The 7,741-nt window shown below is 40.6% G+C and overlaps 1 long non-coding RNA gene across 2 annotated transcripts; it reads right to left on the bottom strand.

Moving 5' to 3' along the window:
- Positions 1–4,193: 4,193 nt before the first annotated feature.
- Positions 4,194–6,345, bottom strand: LOC129603529 (uncharacterized). Of its 2 annotated transcripts, XR_008693452.1 has the most exons (3): positions 5,801–6,345; positions 4,736–4,837; positions 4,194–4,500 (listed from the first exon to the last, which is right to left on the bottom strand). It is a non-coding gene; the product is annotated as an uncharacterized LOC129603529 (long non-coding RNA). The 2 variants fall into 2 exon arrangements; XR_008693451.1 differs by lacking the exon at positions 5,801–6,345 and having other exon boundaries at positions 4,736–5,455.
- Positions 6,346–7,741: the final 1,396 nt, after the last annotated feature.

The following is a 7,741-nucleotide window of genomic DNA, read 5'->3' as shown; positions in this document are numbered from 1 at the left end:
GGTTACCCCCCCCCCCCCCCCCCCCCCCCCTCCCCTTCCTGCACACACACCCCAAAGCAGAAACTTAACCTGCCCATCAACACAGCTGTTGGGGCAATGCGAGGGTGGTGGTAGTGCCAAGTGAATTAGCTACACCACCTAGTCTCAGAAAGGGCTGAGTTTGATTAACCTCACAGGTTTGCACCAATTATGTTGAGGATATGCAAGGAGCACAAATTATAATATTTGGATTTATAGCTCTTGAGTGGAGATACCAATTCTATTTATAATTTAGATTCACAAATTTTGGTTATTAGCTTAAATATATATAACTATATGACAAAGTCTATAGTTTGGTAAGTGAAACACTTAACTAATATTGATTGAATAATTATTAATTGAAATTAATAATTACTTAATTTACGGGGCACCGACCTGTTTCCAGGGACCAATAACCAATTTGGAATAGCCAATACAGTCTCAAAGGAATTTAACTGGTGCAGGGAGCATGAATAGTCATGCAGTTCACTAATGTGATCACCCATCAATCTCTTAATCCCTCTTAAGCATCTAGGGGAGCAGATTTGTGAGGAGTGTGCTACAAGGGTCAGAGAGCTGAAACTGTTTGTGGATAAAACCAATATCCCCCAATATCCCCACTATTAGAAAACGACTGAAAGGAAATAGCACCCTAACCACCAGAAACAGAAATAACCCAGAAAAAAGCTTAGCTTCGTATCTTAGCTGCTAGCATTCCCTCAGCAAGCCCCAAGCAGCCAGGTCATGACTGGGTGATGGCTTGTAAAAAATGTAGCTTTAGGCAGGTGCCCACGGTTCACCACCAACCTCTTCCCTGCTGAGAAACCCACTCTGATCATTGGTGCCTCCATAATCCGAAATGTGAAGTTCAGCGGTCATAGTTGTTGAGGGGCCCTGGGGCCAGAGCAGACGACGTTGAGTCTTATTTTAAGGTCCTGTATAAGGATAAGCGTAAGTACGCTAAGATTGCAATATACACAGGAGCTGATGACGCCTGATTACGCCAATTGGAGGTCACTAAATCTAAAATTGAGTCGGTGTGTTCGTTTGCCAAAACAATGTCACTGCTCCACCGCTGGTTGTCTAGGTGGAGGAAAACCTGGGCTAATTAGAAGAGACAGTGTCTATCCCACGTTGGATGGAGCCTCTCTACTCTCTAGTATCATGGACATGTTGCTTAGCCTCCCTATGCTATGACAACTCAGAGTGGAGCCCAGGACGCAGAGCAGGACAGACCTCTCTGCATGTTCTCTACAGCCATCACCCCAATTTAGGCTTAGTTATCGCATGGAGACTGTGTCTGCTCCCCGAACCACTAAACTATACAAGTCACAAACAAGTCATAGAGGAGTGACTTACCAGCATTGAATAAACATCAAAACAGTTCCTCTTAAACAAAGTAACAGTAAGTTATTTAAATGTGATTTATTAAATATCATTTATTAATGATTGATGATGATTTATTAAATAGCTAAATCCCTGTTATTTAATGACTTCATAAGTGACCATCACATAAAGCTGTTCTGTCTCACTGAAACCTGGCTGCAGCAAGATGAATGTTAGTTTAAATGAGCAGTATCCAATGAGTCACATCAACTATTATGTTCCTAGAAGTACAAGTCGAGGTGGAAGAGTAGCAGCAATTTATAACTCAGATTTACTAATTACTCCTAAACCTAAACATAGTTGTAACTATGAGACTATAGAGAGCCTCACTCTGAGCCTTTCTCACCAAGACTCTTAACCTCAGAAGTCAGTTGTGTTTCGTATTGTTTACTGTCCTCCTGCTCCATATTCAGAGTTCGTAACTAAATTCCCTGAATTCTAATCTTACTTGTTTCTTAGCACAGATAAAATACATTGTAGTGGGAGACTTTAACATGTATATGTTGACAGTAACTGTCTTGGCACTGCTTTTAACTCATTAATAGACACTATTGATTTTACTCAGCCTGTAATGTATGAACCCACTAATAATTTTAATCCTACCCTTGTTCTGACACATGGGGTTGAAATTTATCATTCAATAGTTCTTCACCAAAACACTCTGTTATCTGACCATTTCTACTTTAACTTTTGAATCTACCATAATTGACCTTGCAGCAGCTGGATAGAATTATTACTATAGCAGATGTTTATCTGACGATGCTGTTGCCAGATTCAAGCAGATGATTCCATCATCTTTTGCCTCATCATCATGTACCTACACAGAGACCAGTCACGTTAATCCTCATGAACAGGTTGATTGCCTTGTAGATGACGCTGCAGCTTCTCAGCGTACAATTTTAGACACAGTGGGTCTTCTGAAGAAGAAGGCAGTGAATAAGAGGAGGTTAGCTCCATGGTATACCTCAGAGCTTTGCAGCCTAAAGCACAGGACCCAACAACTAGAAAGGCAATAGACGCAATAGACATAGATTGCTGGTGGATTTAATTTAAACGCTGAGCTCCTCTATTTCTTTCTTTCTATCTCTTCCCATCATTGTTCCATGTTTAACTAACCATGTCTATTTTTCTCCAGCAGTTGTGCTTCTCCCCTGCTCTTGCTCTCTCTCATCCGACTCGGAGCTATGTGTCTGTGATAGGCGGATTTAACCAAACTGCCTGTGCTCTGTTGTTGCTATGCTTTTCTTTCTCTCTTTTCCCTCACCCAAACTGGTCAAGACAGATGGCCGCCCACATTCAGCCTGGTTCTACTAGGGTTTTTTTCCTCATTAGAAAGGGCGTTTTTACCCTCTACTGCTGCTGTCAATTTATAACTATTTAAAATTAAAGGCTTGCTGTATGTAGGATTTGTTATTATGTTACTTATGTAAGGTTGTAAACCTGACTTTGTAATGTGCTTTGAGGTAACTTTGTTATGATTTGGCTCTAATTTAAAGGAGTTATATCATACTTTTCATTCTAAAAAATATTAGACTTTAATGTCTCAGTAAGGTCTCTGTAAATTTTCATCCCATAAAACCCTGTAGATCGTCCACACTGCCCCTGTCAATGTGTGGTTTTCACTCTCCATCAGCAAACGCTGTGTTTTCTGGGCGTGTCGCAAGCGAAGCTGCTCACCACACCACTGTGCGGAAGCGCATACCTTTTTTGTTGTTGTTTTTTTTTTTAATTGGCTCCATGGATATGAGCCACCGCACGGTTAGGATCCAATAGGTGGCAGTAGTGCGACATTGAGAATGCAATCCACCGCAATCCTCCACAGAAGAAGACAACCCACTACAGGACTGCGCGACATTAGCCAGCCAGCTAGTTCGTAGCGTAGTGGAACCATACGTCTACGATCCCGAATCTGACCCTGAAGCTGAAGAGGAGGCTGTTGAAGTCGCCACATTTCGACTGATGCAAGATGTGTCTCATTGGTAATGTCGCATTTACTTCAATTTAATTGATTTATGTAATTTGCAAAGTGACTAGCGGTTGCTAATGCTTATGCTAAATGGCGTGTGCAGCTTCAATATTCACAACACGACTTACCTGGAAAACTCTCGTTAATAGATAACACTACTTTAGCTTACATTATACAAATAAATAAGTTTGAGAGCATAGCTGAAATAATATAAATACATTTTACATTCACACATTTCACTGTTTTTGTCTTACTTGTGCTGCTGCTCTGACATAATTTTATTTAAAAAATGTGCATTAATATTTAGAGCAATCACTGCATGACCTTCCTGGGAACAAAAAGCATTGGTTCAAATTATATATTGACCTAATGTATTTTTACTGCTTTTAATTATGTTTTTTGTCATTCATGATAAATTTGACAGTAATATGTCTCTGTATCTAAAGTTGTTACAGGTATCTAGTCTACAGAGGCTAGTGAGCTGGTGCTGAGGATTCCTGGGGTGAAGAATCTGAGTTGCCATCTCTTCATGCTTCTTCATGCTTGGGTTGTAGATGAAGGCAGTTTCCTGATGGATAAAACACTAAAACACTCGTAGTATGATTGATGTAGACCACCTGTAGAATAACTCCTTTACCATTTGAGTAAAAATGTGTTTTTTAATACATTTAACTTTATTTATATATAATTTATATGCGTTTTATTTATGGCCGCTTCAACTTTATAGCTTACCATATTAGAAAGAGAAAAACATGTAATTTCAATACTATGATTTCCTAAATAAAAGTGTTTTCCCTTCAGAAACAGAGTTCAGTGAAATACATAATAGTTAAAGCCAACTTTATTGTAAACGAAAAAAATACACCACTACTTCAAAGCTAGAACAAACTGTTACCTTCACACTCCAATGTGCAATGTATAGGTTACTGAGTTAATTAAGAAGTCTGGGGGATTGAGGACGAAGGAGAAGCTTTTGCAGGGCCTTGCAGACGAAATGCATGAAAGTAGGGTAAACAGTGAGATGAGGTGATCCTTGTTCTCATCACTATTTGGAAGACTGAGCGGAAGCAGTCCTCTACCAGATGGAAGCTGTGGCTGTCCTCACCATCACCTCATCAAAACAAAAGGTACTGCAATCAGAATTGTAGATTAGTGAAATGTTCATTATTATGTAGGTCAAAACCTTCTCTAAAGTAAGAACACACAATACCAGACAAAAAATTAAACCAAACAAGAGGACAGGCCTGTCTGTGCTAAAACAACAGATAAACTGTTGTTACAATTCAAATATAAAATCTAAACAGTATATACCAATTAAAATCTTCTATTACCTATCTTACTGTTGGTACATACAAACTTACATACCTTCACTCCTGAGCTGGGCAGCAGATGTCTGTGTACCAACAGTCTGCAGTGATTTCTCTGTTTCACAGCCTCCTTGCATGTAGGTAACTGGGATGTGGCTCCCTACAGTATAGAAAAGACTGTTACATTTACTGTAAATTGTATTGGTCCTACAAATATAATGGCTACGGTACAAGCTATCGGTAACTGACCAGATAAGCAGCAGGTATTGTAGAGATGTGACTAATTAGCAACTAAGCTTGCAACACAACACAGTAATCATTCCAACTAATCATGTTAGAATTTGATAGAACAATGACATAACCCCAAATCACAAGTTGATTTAGGCTGTGACACAGCACGGGGTAATAACAAACACAACCGCGTTCATCTGCAGTTTTTTTTTTGTAGCGATCGACCAGCTGTAGCTCTAAAGTGTAAAGGCCTAAAGGCATGCTAACGGCTAACGCAACACAAACAGGAGCGGCAGCACGTCAACAGGACAAAAGCTCGATCCACCGCTTCCTGCCTGTCGCCGATCGAAGGCCCATCGCTATTAGCTGTTCCCCACACAGGTGTGTGATTGCACCAACTCAGAGTAGCACATTTGAAAGGGACAAAGGCTCAGTTGACTCACTGTAGCCGTTAGCGACGCTAGCGATTAGCTTGTCTCACATGTGGGCTACTGCATTTTAAACAGACCCAACTAACATATTTAGATATCACAAGTATCAAGCACAAACTTACTACAGCGAGCTAGATCCAACGCTTCCTGTCTGTCACCGCTGGAAGGGCGATAACGATCAGCTGTTCCCCGCAGGTGTATGTGATTACAGAAAAAGGACAGACGCTAGACCCACCGCTCCCTGCCCGTAGCCGCTCGATGCCGTTAGTCATTAGCTTTTCTCCACACAGGTGTGTGGCTGCAGGAGCCCACATGAGCACATTTGAAGGGGACAAAGGCTCGGTCGAATGGCTGTAGCCGTTAGCATAGCTAGCTAGTAACTTGCCCCACACATAGGTTACTACATTTTCAACGGACAAACTAACATTTTAAAACATTATAAATATCAAGCATGTACTTACTTTAGTGAGTGGATGACGGACTTTAGGAATAGGTCCTTTTTTTCCAACAGGAGCCGTGAAACAAATCCAGCATTGTACGCACCCTCGTTTGAAATGCACATACGTATAAATGCTGAGGCAGTGTTTCTGGCACCGGTCCGTTAAAAATAAAAGTGACCCACAAATCCTCACTTGTTGATCCCTTGTTAAAGTGAATAGACTTTGGTGTTGGTTAGAACACCCAAGAACCGAACTATTTCTATGGGAGGACTTGAACGCTGCCGTGCTTGTCTGTTCACGGTGAGTGAGAGGGGGGAAATGGCGGAAGTCCAGTTTTGGTTCGGGATCATTGTGGTGGTGGTGGTTCAGGATTTACAGGGAGGACTTCCGACCAAGGTGACGACAACTTGGACCCGGTCTCAGAGTAGGTCGTGGTCTGTTTTCATTGGGTGAGAAAATTTACGTTTTCAAAATGTGAAAAAAGCAGGAAATGCATTTCTACCGTGCTCAGTGTGTGTATATGTGACCCATAGAGTCATAGGAACGCTCCAAAATGTCTAAAAAGTCGATTTTGCATGATATGAGCCCTTTAAATGAAAATCTATTCACTCCAGGACCTGTTCCACATATTTCACCTAAAGAACTGACTTCTACAGACCATGCGTTCCCAGTCTTGCCCATTCTTTATATATAATAAATATAGAGGAAAAAGCTCTAAAACCCACAGGATGGTACCTACCCACAGGTTTAAATATGTGGATAACACCTGGGTTATGCTCAAGATCCAGGAGTTTCCAGCCAACCTGAATATGATGACAAAGGCTGTCAATGATATTTTATGAAAAATGAAATTTTATATTATAGTATATTTTATATTATATATATTTTATATTATCCATTGATGATGATCAGCTTTGTTTTTGATGCCTTAGTATCATTTGATTATTGATGATTATGCTCATACTCGTTAAGTGTTTGCTTCAGTGACAGGACACAAGTTCAAGTATTTTTCTTGTTGCAATTGCTGGAAGCCCATCTGAGCGGGGGACAGTTCTCCTTTGTGAGCAGGAGGCCAAGTTTTCTTTTTATTACTCTGTGAGGCAGTGTCTGACTTACTATCACGACTCGGCAGGAGCGAGCAGGAGTGAAGGACCCAAACGCACAGCTCGAAGACAGGACTCAAATAGGGTTTAATGGTGAAAATCAAACAGCAGGCAAAAAACGTAGTCAAGCTGGTAGTAGTCAAAACCAGTAATCCAAAATCAGCAGAGGTACAGGCAGGGACCCCAAATGCACCAACAAAGTTCCTCTTTCCCACCTCTATCGCATACTTGAAATTACTGAATTGACAACCGTCTAAATAATATTGATGAACTTCTGTTTCCTGAAGTTGAGCTCATGTATGTCTAGAGAATGTTCTGGGAGGTGTTTGTGTTAGGGGAAGATGTTTATCTGTTTGCTTTAAATACTCGGGACAGGAGGAAAAGTTTTCAGAGAACTTTGGTGTGCACCTTGTGTGAGCATCAACTTTTCCTCTTCACCAGGGTGCCTTTCTTTCCTTTTATCTATTGATTTCTTTCTTTGATTTTTCTTTATGCATATCAAGAAACAAAGACAACTTTTTGGATTCTTCTATTTATAGATCGTCAGAAGCCCTTGTGGTAATTTTTTCCACAGCAAATTGACGTTGTCAGCAGGATCCCACGAGTGATTACCCAGCGAGGTGAGTAGTTGACGATGGTTCTGACTTAAACAAATTCTTCACGTCAACCCTAACCTCCTACTTCAGAGAAGAAGGGACTGACTGCTTCGCTCAAGGACCTTCATCGCTGTGATCCAAAGAAGACACTTCTGACACTTTGTTAGAGAAATTCCAAATAAATAAAAATTTAAGGGTTTAATTAAAATTTGCAAAATAAAGGGGTTTTAATTGAGAAAAGACCAGACAGAAGATTTATGAGG

Source organism: Betta splendens, chromosome 21 (assembly GCF_900634795.4).
Source record: "Betta splendens chromosome 21, fBetSpl5.4, whole genome shotgun sequence".
Classification (NCBI taxonomy): Eukaryota; Metazoa; Chordata; class Actinopteri; order Anabantiformes; family Osphronemidae; genus Betta; species Betta splendens.
The sequence above is the reverse complement of the archived record's forward strand: the minus strand, read 5'-3'. Positions and strand labels throughout refer to the sequence as shown.